This window comes from Amblyomma americanum, chromosome 8 (assembly GCF_052857255.1).
Source record: "Amblyomma americanum isolate KBUSLIRL-KWMA chromosome 8, ASM5285725v1, whole genome shotgun sequence".
NCBI classification, from domain to species: domain Eukaryota; kingdom Metazoa; phylum Arthropoda; class Arachnida; order Ixodida; family Ixodidae; genus Amblyomma; species Amblyomma americanum.
In genome coordinates, this window is record NC_135504.1 from 33064452 (window position 1) to 33076560 (window position 12109).

Here is a 12109-nt window from a genome sequence, read left to right on the forward strand (position 1 = left end):
GGATATAGTGTGTTTGGAGCGGCACCGTTAAGCCATTTGGTTATGACATTATATTTACTGCCGGCTATTTTTCGCCCTGCTTCCCTTATAAATATTTCTTTAGACAGTCTATAGACTGTCCATAAACTTTTGTCTACAAAATCTTTAGACTGCATGTCTATAGACAAAACTTAAAGAATAGTCTATAGACAATACAAATCCTCCCTGATCTCGCTCATTCCATCGTTCTCTCCCCGAATCGCTTCCCCTAAAGCAAGTCAGGGGATTTAAACCACAGGTAAATTATGTTTTTCAATCAAAGAGTTTCTCTCTCCTATCGACAATCTGTGGATATATGGCCATACATTTTTAGTAGACTTTTCTATAGACTGTCAATAAATGAAATGAAATAGCTATAGGAGGGCAATATAGTCTATAAGAGGTCTATTGACCACTTCTATAAAGGTTGAGCTTTGCCGTCAGCCCGGCATGTGACGACACCATTCGGGACGTGTACGCAGAGGTTCGTGCTCTGTAAGGTAACAAGCGCTCAAGAGACAAAGGTTTGTTTTCGAATTTCCTTGCAAGAACTGGCGAGATCCGATGGGTCAAAATTTAACCTACATGAGCTAATTAAATGGCGGTACCAAACCAACGCCCAAGCCCTGCCTGGACAGTTTCTTTGTTGGTGGGTCAGAAACCAAGTGTCTTCTGTTTATTTTTGCTGAAATAGAGAGAGAGAATGAAAAGGAAACGCGGGGAGGTTAACCATATGTGTCTCCGGTTTGCTACCCTACACTGGGGATGGGGGATAGGGGTTAGAAAGATGACAGAGAGGAAAACGCAAAAAAAAAAGGAACGTGCACACATGGAGACACGCACACACAAGGCGTTCCAGTTAAAGTCTTTCACACAGGCCGGTAGATTGTAAGAAGCGCAAAAGCGCTTGCACGGCCTTCTTCTGCGACGGTAGGTCCTTTCGATGTTGTAGAATTATTTTTTCGGATAGCGGTTGGTCGTCCAGTTGGTCAAGTTCGTGGCTAAGGCATGCCCTCTGTGGACTGTACTGCGGGCAGGAGCACAATATATGGCCAATTGATTCTTCGTGGCCGCAGTGGTCACAGGTTGGGGTGTCGGTCATCCCTATGCGGAAGGCATAGGCTTTAGTAAAGGCAACACCCAACCAAAGTCGATATAAAAGCATGGCGTCTCTACGGCGAAGCTGTGATGGCGCTCGAAGACTTAATGTTGGATCAAGTGGAAATAAACACTCGAGTCGGCCAAGGAACTCAGAAGCTCCAAGCGCTGCTTGCGAGTCTTCGGTTATGCCGCCTTCATCGCGTACATGATCCGCTTCTTTCCTGCACGGCAATTACAAATCTGTGAACGCGTGTAAATTTCGTTCTCCGATATCTGAAAAGAAAAAAAAATTAGCCCCCTGCTTTGCCAACGGTGCAAATAATCTTGGCCGATCCCCCAGTGTGGGTATGTGCCTTCTTTTGATAGGCTAACAACAACAACATATTGAACAGCGGAAGCCAGCCCGCCTCAGAAACCATGAGAGGGAGAACGCCTTTAATTCAGCTTGGAATCCTGCGCTGAGAATCAGCATGACTGTACATATATAACATGCTTAACGAGTTTTCTGGTCTGTGCGGTGTACTGTATAGCACATGCTATCCTCGGAAAGACACATTTACGCAACGTTAACCCACAAATGCGATCGTATTCACTTACATAAATGCGTTTCCCGACGCGATCTTGTTTAAGCGATTTTTTTAATTTCAATTGGTTTGGGGGGAAAGGAAATGGCGCAGTGTCTGTCTCATATATCGTTGGACACCTGAACCGCGCCGTAAGGGAAGGGATAAAGGAGGGAGTGAAAGAAGAAAGGAAGAAAGAGGTGCCGTAGTGGAGGGCTCCGGAATAATTTCGACCACCTGGGGATCTTTAACGTGCACTGACATCGCACAGCACACGGGCGCCTTAGCGTTTTTCCTCCATAAAAACGCAGCCGCCGCGATCGGGTTCGAACCCGAGAACTCCGGATCAGTAGTCGAGCGCCCTAACCACTGAGCCACCGCGGCGGGTCATAGGCTACCAACAACAACATATAGAACAGCTGAAGCCAGCCCGCCTCAGAAACCATGAGAGGGAGAACGCCTTTAATTCAGCTTGGAATCCTGCGCTGAGAATCAGCATGACTGTACATATATAACATGCTTAACGAGTTTTCTGGTCTGTGCGGTGTACTGTATAGCACATGCTATCCTCGGAAAGAGACATTTACGCAACGTTAACCCACAAATGCGATCGTATTCACTTACACAAATGCGTTTCCCGACGCGATCTTGTTTAAGCGATTTTTTTAATTTCAATTGGTTTGGGGGGAAAGGAAATGGCGCAGTGTCTGTCTCATATATCGTTGGACACCTGAACCGCGCCGTAAGGGAAGGGATAAAGGAGGGAGTGAAAGAAGAAAGGAAGAAAGAGGTGCCGTAGTGGAGGGCTCCGGAATAATTTCGACCACCTGGGGATCTTTAACGTGCACTGACATCGCACAGCACACGGGCGCCTTAGCGTTTTTCCTCCATAAAAACGCAGCCGCCGCGATCGGGTTCGAACCCGAGAACTCCGGATCAGTAGTCGAGCGCCCTAACCACTGAGCCACCGCGGCGGGTCATAGGCTAACAACAACAACATATTGAACAGCGGAAGCCAGCCCGCCTCAGAAACCATGAGAGGGAGAACGCCTTTAATTCAGCTTGGAATCCTGCGCTGAGAATCAGCATGACTGTACATATATAACATGCTTAACGAGTTTTCTGGTCTGTGCGGTGTACTGTATAGCACATGCTATCCTCGGAAAGAGACATTTACGCAACGTTAACCCACAAATGCGATCGTATTTACTTACATAAATGCGTTTCCCGACGCGATCTTGTTTAAGCGATTTTTTAATTTCAATTGGTTTGGGGGGAAAGGAAATGGCGCAGTATCTGTCTCATATATCGTTGGACACCTGAACCGCGCCGTAAGGGAAGGGATAAAGGAGGGAGTGAAAGAAGAAAGGAAGAAAGAGGTGCCGTAGTGGAGGGCTCCGGAATAATTTCGACCACCTGGGGATCTTTAACGTGCACTGACATCGCACAGCACACGGGCGCCTTAGCGTTTTTCCTCCATAAAAACGCAGCCGCCTCGGTCGGGTTCGAACCCGGGTGTTTCAGCGATTGATGTTACGTTTCCATAGGACACGGGTTTCCATAGGACACGGCATAGGACACGGTTAATTGGGGAGATATGGGAGAGGCCTTTGTCCTGTATAGTGGGCGTAGTCAGGCTGATGAGCTGGAAATGTTTCAGCGATTGATGTTACGTTTCCAGCTCATCAGCCTGACTACGCCCACTATACAGGACAAAGGCCTATCCCACATCTCCCCAATTAACCCTGTCCATTGCTAGCTGCGGCCACCGTATCCCTGCAAACTTTTTAATCTAATTAGCCCAACTTTCTGCCGCCCCCTGCTACGCTTGCCTTCTCTTGGTAATGTAGTCTGTGGTAAGAAGGTCTCGGGAAACCGCGCATCTATAGAACAGGAAGCAATGCGGCTTCACGGTCGCAAGCACATCGCCTTCGAATTTCTGTCATGCTGCGCTTCGCCGCAGTGGAATCACAGCGCGTATCGGGTTTCCATTTTTACTTCCGATTCGGATTGCATATGGCGTAATCCGAGCTGGGTGGAGGAACTGAGAACGGGATCCAATTGGTTTTCATAATGCTGCTTCGTTACGGTTTCGGTTTGCGCGTGTCGAAATCGACCGATTTATGCGAGCGTACAGTCGGACGCAAGTCGGCACCACGGAATGTGTTCGACGAGTCGTTTTCGGAATTTTACAGAAATTTTGCCATATACCTTTTTTTTTTCATCCAACTATATACATATATATTTTCTCACTTACAAGTATGTGCAAGTAACACGTTAGAGTGGCTATATGGGAAGTGATTTTTCTCGTGGAACATTTTATATGCACGCGTCCTAACTCGCAGCATCGTCTGACATTTCACAATCACCGAAGCCATTTTAATATCCCCTAAATTGATCTCAGACATTAGCTTACTTTCTTTTTGTTGCTTTTTTCGGTTCATGCAGCATTTCAGCTTTCGACCCCCAACTCAACCAGTCTCCTGAAATCTGAATTCCGCGGCGGCATTTCGTAACGGACGATTTTTATGCCGATTCATTCTCTTGCCTTTATACCAGCTATCGTCCAGCTATTGGCTACAGTAATACTACTTACGCAGTAAAAAAAACATGAGAGAACACTTAAGCTCCTCTTTAAGGCTATGACGCGATAGCGTAATGGGTTAATTCCCATATATGCTGAAGGACATTCTCTAATTTACATTCGTAGATCCCTGGGAGTCTTCATACCCCTCCTGGCGCAGTGGTGCAGCGGTTAATAAGCGATGCGCCACTGCCCTGCGATGGCAGGTGCTCTCAAAGCTTTGCCTTGCGCCACCCAGGTAGCTCTTCCCGAGCGACCAATCAACTTAACTGCCACCTGCCACGGTGGGCAGTGCGCTCACTATCCAATGGACAGGTTGTGATGACGCCGCAAGGTCAAGTGACCCAAGTGGTTCGTCTGCCTCCTAGGTAGCTTTTCTGGGCCCCATCTCCCAGGGTCGTTCCCGTGATTTCTCGCTCACAACGCCGACACCGGATTTTCTGGACAATGGGGCCTTTAACGCGATCGCGTTAAAATAGGCTAAAGAAGTTCTGCGCTCGTGTCGCCTAAAAATGTCTGTTGTCTGCGTTTCTGCGCTATTTTTGAAGACAAACACGCATGCAACGGGCATTGCATTGTACACGGAGTGCGTATAAGTACCAACTCATCTATTTACACCACCTGAAGACATTGGTGTTTTGATCATCAGAGCACCCCAACCCCAGCAACGAGTTTGAAGGCTTAATGTGGTGTTGTTGTGGCACTATTTTTTGTACAGTGTGAGCTACATAAAACATTCGGCTGCGATGGGTTCCAGATTAATTTCGACCGGCTGGGATGCGTTAATTCGTTGAAATGGTCGTCATCAAAGAAAAACCCATCCGAACAGAATATCTCCCAGAGTGATCTACTCGCGGGCATGGATTTATACGCGAGCGACGGCTATACAGCTCGACCAAAACCCCAGCCTATATATATAGCTTCGCAGCGTTCATGCCACTAGGCGACAGCTGAGTTGCAATATGCAAAGGAATTTCCTGCGAATTCAACCGAGCGACTGCATGGATACGCATGCATAACCACAGGCGCTGCTTCAGCGAGACTGAAGTTGTTTGTGCCTGAAAAGCGAACACATTTCACATATCTGCTGCAAGAGGGGGGTCAGAGTAAAAACATGTACAAGGAGCATCATTAAATACCAAAGGAACAATAAACAGGCTAGGAAAAGTAATTAAGCACCAGAGAGTAAATAAAGCAGGCGATAAAAACAATATAATACAAATTATATTTTTCAAAAACATACAAACACACAACGGCTAAATGCGGGGAATGGCCACTACAAGTGCTAGCGCACTAAAAGAAAAGCATTGCGTTAAGCATTCGGATTTGTCTCTTGAACTCCAAATGTTCGGGAACACCGTGCTCCAAAAAGGGCAGCGCTGAATAAATCAGCGGAATAACCCATTACGACATATGTTTTGCCACGGAAATCCTAACGTACCTGACAATTTTTTTTTTCTTGCACGTTCAGTATACCATGTGATGTCGATGTTTTTCCGTCCACAGTCGGTCGTAAAAGTGGGCTAATTCAAGTTGATGCACAGTCCGGAGAGCGACCGTTTCTAGGGTATATACCAGCTATTTCACGGAAGCCCGTCCCACATTTTTTTTTTAAATAGGCTTTTTGAGAGAAAAACTTGGATTTTGCAGCACAGTAATGTCAGTGTCGGTGGATACCGCAACAAATGTGCATCATGTTAACTGTAATCGAATACAACTCAAGAACGAAGCGACAAAGGCCCCTGCAGCCAATGGCGTCGGCTGATTTCCGTGACGTCGCGGTTAATCCATGGCAATCTGTCACGCTAGTGTTACAGGTGTGACGACCGTGTTTAGGATGGCGTCACGCTTCCACCGTTTTGGATGGTCCACGCAGAGCTGAGGGGAAGTGAGACACAAGACTCGGTAACTGATATAACGGGTTTATGGTTCATGGGGGTTTAACGTCCCAAAGCGACTCCGGCCATGGGAGACGCCGTAGTGATGGGCTCCGGAAATTTAAACCGCCTGGGGTTCTTTAACGTGCACTGACATCGCAGAGCACACGGGCCCCTAAAATTTCGCCTCCATCGAAATTCGACCGCTGCGGCCAGGATCGAACCCGCGGCGAGGATCGAAGGCGGATGGGGCCACCCGTCCTCCCCCCCCCCCCCCCCCCCCGCCACGCCTTTCGCATCTCAGCTTTCGTTCTTTTGGAATCCTGCTCCCCCCCCCCCCCCATTACTTAATTAAAAACGCTAGCTACTGCCCCAGTCACCCCTGATGAAGGAGCCAAGCCGGCTTCGAAACGTTGGGTTTCAAATTAGTTTTGTAGCGATAGCTACATTGCAGTAGCATTTCGAGCCTTCAGCGTGGCGGCGCCGCCACGCTGTCACGTGGTTGGCCACGTGGTGCGAAGCAGCTGCCGGCGGCGCGGCGCCGTGGATTATCACGTGGTTGGTCACATGACCAAGTTCCACTCGGCCAGCTTTAGCTATCGCGTCACTCCGGGTTTAACGAGAGCTAGACCGTACGTTATTATTTTTTTCGATTTCTTTTTTGTTATGTTCAAATTGTGAACTAAGTGCTTTGTATGTTTGTATGTATGCTTTATATGCTTTCATTATCCCTGCCGCCGATGTAGTTTAGGGGAAGGGAACGTTGTCAAGCCGCAATATTGCGGCTTTTTTTTCCCTACTCCTCAGCCGTGTGATTTTCTTTACATGTCTGGAATAAAGTTGACTTGACTTGACTTAAACCACCGCCAGGTTGGAGATGCGTTAGAGTTTATTACAAGTCTTGAAACCCAACCAGACAGGCAAAGCTGTCAAAATGTTTCGCTTTCGACCTGGTGCTCTGCTCTGGATTCAGGAGACTGCTGGCGTCTCGGTCGCGGTGGGTGAGGTGACAGTTGCCCGGTAGGGCGACGGTCAAGGCGGCAGGTGGTTGCCCGATCTCATTGCTGTTGTCTCGTCCACGACGAAAGCGGGAACCGCTGTCGGATTTCTACGGCGTCTCTGCGGCTTACTAGACCGGACTTGAAGCGGGACGGCGACCTACTCGAGGGGGCCAACACTAGCGTTTCAAGAGCGTTAGCTCTTACTCATAACGTTTATCGATTTCTTGAGGTCTGCTACCACCTCCCTTCGGCGTGAAATTTTCTAAGTCCGAGGAATTTAAGATGGCGGCCCCCACATTAAATCGATATAGCAACCCGACTGGTCATTGATTGTTGACGTCATTAGTATATCGAATTGGTGATTGATTGGTTACGTCACTGATATATCCAATTGGTTATTGATTGGTGACGTCACTTATAAATCCAAGATGTCGAATTCCTATTTTGATTGGTGTACCTCACTTTTAATCTCATTCATATCAATTCTAGTAAACCAAACAGCTAACGCTCCTTAATGTTTTCTTTTGTATACATTTAGAAATACACTGTTGCGCGGTAGCTGAGGGCATTGGCTAAATGGTGTCAGGATGTCGCATGTCCGTGCTCCGTACAAGACAAGCAGACTGATTTTGGGCAATTCGGTGCACAGGACGAACTGGTGGGCTAGCTGGCTAAACATTTCCCGGCGCACAAAAAAGACGAAGACAGAGAGAAAACACACCTCAAACGGCGCTTTGGGGTGCGTTCTCTCTCTGTCGTCGTCTTTTTTGTGCGCCGGGAATAATTTGGTAAATTCAATGCAGCAGCTCGAATTTTGTTGTTATCTTCAGATAGACGGGATGAACGCATTCTTCTGTGGCCTTAATGAGCCTAAAGCCAGAAGACCACTCGCGACATGCAGGGGGATATTCACGTGACGTCACGGGCGCCATGTTGCTGTCTAGTGCATAGCTTCAGCAGTGCAGGCCGGAACAAGAGACGATAATTTCTTCGACACGCTGGTGGCCATCCGCAGAGCCCCGCAGACAACAAAATGAAGGCCGCTGTGACGTCTGTGAATATTCCCCATGAGAGAAGGTATGGACCTCCTTCACCCCGCGACGTCACGAAGATGCGGTGGCGCTGATGTTAGCAGCGACTTTCGCATGGTAGGCAAAACAGGTTCCGCTTGCCCGTGCCTACCGCAGCTGCCGCAGCTACCGGCGGCTGCTTCAAGCCTGTGCACTGCAGAAGCAGCATATATTGACCAGCTGCGTCACTGCTGGATCCGCGTAGTAGCATAAAAAAATAGTAAATTAGCCTCGATAGGTTTCTCGCGCATAAATGCCGCATTCGGAAACTGGCTAACAGGCATTGGGCCACGGTAGTAAAACGCGAAGTCTGGGAGTCGATAGGCACTCCCACTCAATGCACTTAATAGCATGCAAGTTACTGCGTTCATTCACCTGAACTTCAGGATAGTATAGGCTGATAATTGCTCAAGGAAAAAAAGACATATGTAGCTGCACACATACTTATCACCTTGAGCCGGGGTGCACGGGGCGCCGACAGGTTCACTCGCCCCCAAGGAATGCGTTTTTTTTGTTAATAGCACACCATGTTTTAATGGCGCGTTTTATGGCATTCAATATTTACTTGAAACTGTTTCTTGATATGACGACATAATTATTTCATTCGAGTAGAAAGAAGTCTGGTAAGTTGTGTCAATCTTGCGCGGTCGCGTACCTTAAGTGTGCTAAACGCCATATGCTTTTTCATTATATCATGCATGTGTCATGTTTCATGAGGTAATACATGATCGCGAAGCTTGTTTGGAAAGAAGCAGCCGCAGGCGCGCTACTAAAAGACACGTGGCGAGATTGAGAGGGGACGCGGCATGAAAAGTGTTTTCGTTATTCATGCATGTGGTATGTAACTAAACTTGGTGCAAATATGAAATTCCTACGCAAGTTTCAGTCATTCCTTTTATTTATAGCTATACCTGGTGCAGTTCTGGGCAATTATATTAATTAACACCGTCGTCAAGTCCCCCCAAGCTCTCAAATAATTGAGTAGATAGTGCGCAGTTTTTTTTATGCCAGCATGTACATAAAGCCCTGTTCTGTATGATGACGCGATTAGTTCTTTTTCTATATGATCAGTACTTATGCATGCATAGTTACATGAAAACGTTTCTTACAAAAAAATAACTAACACAATACTGCACCTGTAGGGAAAAAAAAATCGAGAGATTTATTACGCTCCTCAACGTCTCAGGAATAGTTTGCGACAAATTGAATCATTTGATTTTCATGCGAATTACGAAGGTGAGTGATCCAGTCGCAGAAAATGTGAGAGGTAAGAAAACGAACCTTAAAGTTTATTCCCTCGTTTATGGCATCTTCGCTTTCGCTTTGGTCAAAGAAATGCGGCACTGAAATCAAAGAAATTACCTCACAATTTTTGACGACCACACTTCTAAAAAGCGTAATTTATAAATTTGTACTCAATATTTTGCTATAATTTTTCGTAACGAAACTAGACTTCAGGGCTAGGAAAGAAAATAATTCTAGAAATCAAAAATTTTCACCAAATCGACCAGCTTAACAAGAGGACAAGTCGGACTGGCTGGTGCGTGGTCATGCGGCTGAAAACAGCGCTAAGCGAGACAGGAGATCAGGGACACGACGCTGTCCCCACTTTTCGCGCAGCGCGACACGTACGTATGTCAGCAGACGATGAGCGCATGTCTGCTCCGACGAAACAACGCCAGCACTTCCCCTCACTACTGTCCCGAAGTAAAATCATTCCGGCGAGTGCAGAGTGTCAAAACTTGTTTTATTCAATGCCTAGCGCATAAATAAACGGCAGGAACGCTTTCTACATGTTTACTACTAACCATATATACAATACACAGTGGCAAACTATTTCTCTTTATAGGCCGCACGTGACCAACGCGAGCTCGTGTACTTCGACAAATTACTAAGTTGGAAGCATCGACCATTGCTATGATTCGCAGAAACTGGAAACGGGCCTACAAGCCTTGAAAACCCACGCTCAACACCTATCCGCGACGCCACTCCCCGACCTTTTGCCTACCACGAGCTCGCTAGCGACTGCAGCGCCACCTTGTTTGTTTACAAACATGCAGGAGGTCCATAGTGCTGCCAGCACCGCCCGTACGCTCGCCTTCCCAGTATCGCCGTACCTGCCACGGCGGCGCTGGGCATACCATACGTGAAACGTATAACGCGCCCATGGGCTGTGCGATGTCAGTGCACGTCGAAAATCTCCAGGTGGTCGATACTTCCAGAGCCCTCCACTACGGCGTCTCACGTAGCTGTGTCGCTTTGCTTAAGGTCAACTCCAGCGTATTTTTTGTTTTTGTTTTTACTGAAGCGTGCACGGTACGTTCTCCGCAGTTTTCTGGCCCTTCCGTGGCAAGTTTCGCACGGCTGCGGTGTTTTGCTGCGGCGCAAATGAATTTTAAAATTTCCCATCGCGCAGCCTCAGTCGGGGAGATTTCTAAGGGTAACCTTGCGTGTGGGACGTCACTGGACGCACGGACGTCGAAATTGCCTCTATGTTTGCTGAAGGACAAAATTTCGAGTGGTTTTTCGTCATTTCAGACAAACAATGACCCACTCACTTACAGTCGCCAGTTTAGCCAATCAACGCGCACACGATAGGTTTTGTGACAGTATCCGTGATATCATCATTTGGTTGAAACCCAGTTTCGGTTTCGGATTACTGGTTTTTGATCTTTTTAAATACTTCCACTCGGTATTTGGAAAAACGGTTTTTTGTACCGGAGCGACGTGACTCTGAGTTAGCCTTTGAAACACCTTCTGAGCAGAGTCTTGAAGACCTGAGCCAAATAATACACTTCTACACGCAGCAGAGAACCCGCAATCACGCGCGAAAGTTGGCGAGCCCTTTCCGGCAACTTTTTCATACTCGAGCTCTCCTCCGTTTCACGCTTTTAAAACAGGCCAATGCAACAATGAGAACCTGCAAAATGCTTATTCTTACGCGGGCAACGAGGGCGGCCTGTGATCAGGCTTTGAAAGTGGAGTAGAATAGCAAGCGTGGCCGCCGCACCCTCCGTCCCGCACGACACGGGCTGCTTCTTCCAGTGTATCCAGCTCACCGTGCTCCAGCTGTCGCTAGCGTCTGTACTCTAGCTGCTCCCGCTGCTGGGGCACATCCCCACTTCCGCGCGCTCCCCACCTCCGACGTAGCGCGTGTATGAAGGACAGGATTCTACCTCCCTTGCATCATGCTCCCTCTTAAATTTATCTAGTGACTCTAGCTTTCTCCTGCCCGTAGGGATGGATGGATGGATACGGCTGAACCCTTTAAATCGGGCGGTGGCTCTTGCCACCTAGCCATGTCTTGTGAAATTTTACTCCTGTCTTGCTTTTAGCCCCCAATCGTATAACCTTCGCTTGGTTACTTCTAACCTCTTAAAATCCACTTTCCCTTCACTATCCCTAAACCCCAATGCTTTGGGTAAGTCAGCCCCGCTGCTTTCCACTGTAGGGTGGAGCCCTTTACAGAAAAGTATCAAGTGTTCAGCCGTTTCCTCCTCCTCTCCGCACGCAATGCACAAAGTGTCTCCCTCGTGGTACCTGACTCTATACGTCTTAGTCCGCAAAACTCCAGTCCTGGCCTCAAACAACAGAGCTTCCCCTACAATTATCATAGATATTTTCTTTGACAATTTCCTGTTTAAAGGGTTCTCGTGCCACTCGCGCCACTCGTGCGGAGCGGCGTTGGTGGATTTTCGGAATCACCTACACGATGTCAATGCAACCGTTGCAACGTATAGATAAAGTGTACTAGAAGAGGGCAGTGGGCTTCTAGTACACTTTAGTATAGATAGGTGCGCTGGCGTTTTCGAAGGTACAAAGATGCTAAATCAATTTAGTGACAATTATTTGGCGAAACTTGACGTCTAAAAAAATACTAGCTTAAAATTTACTT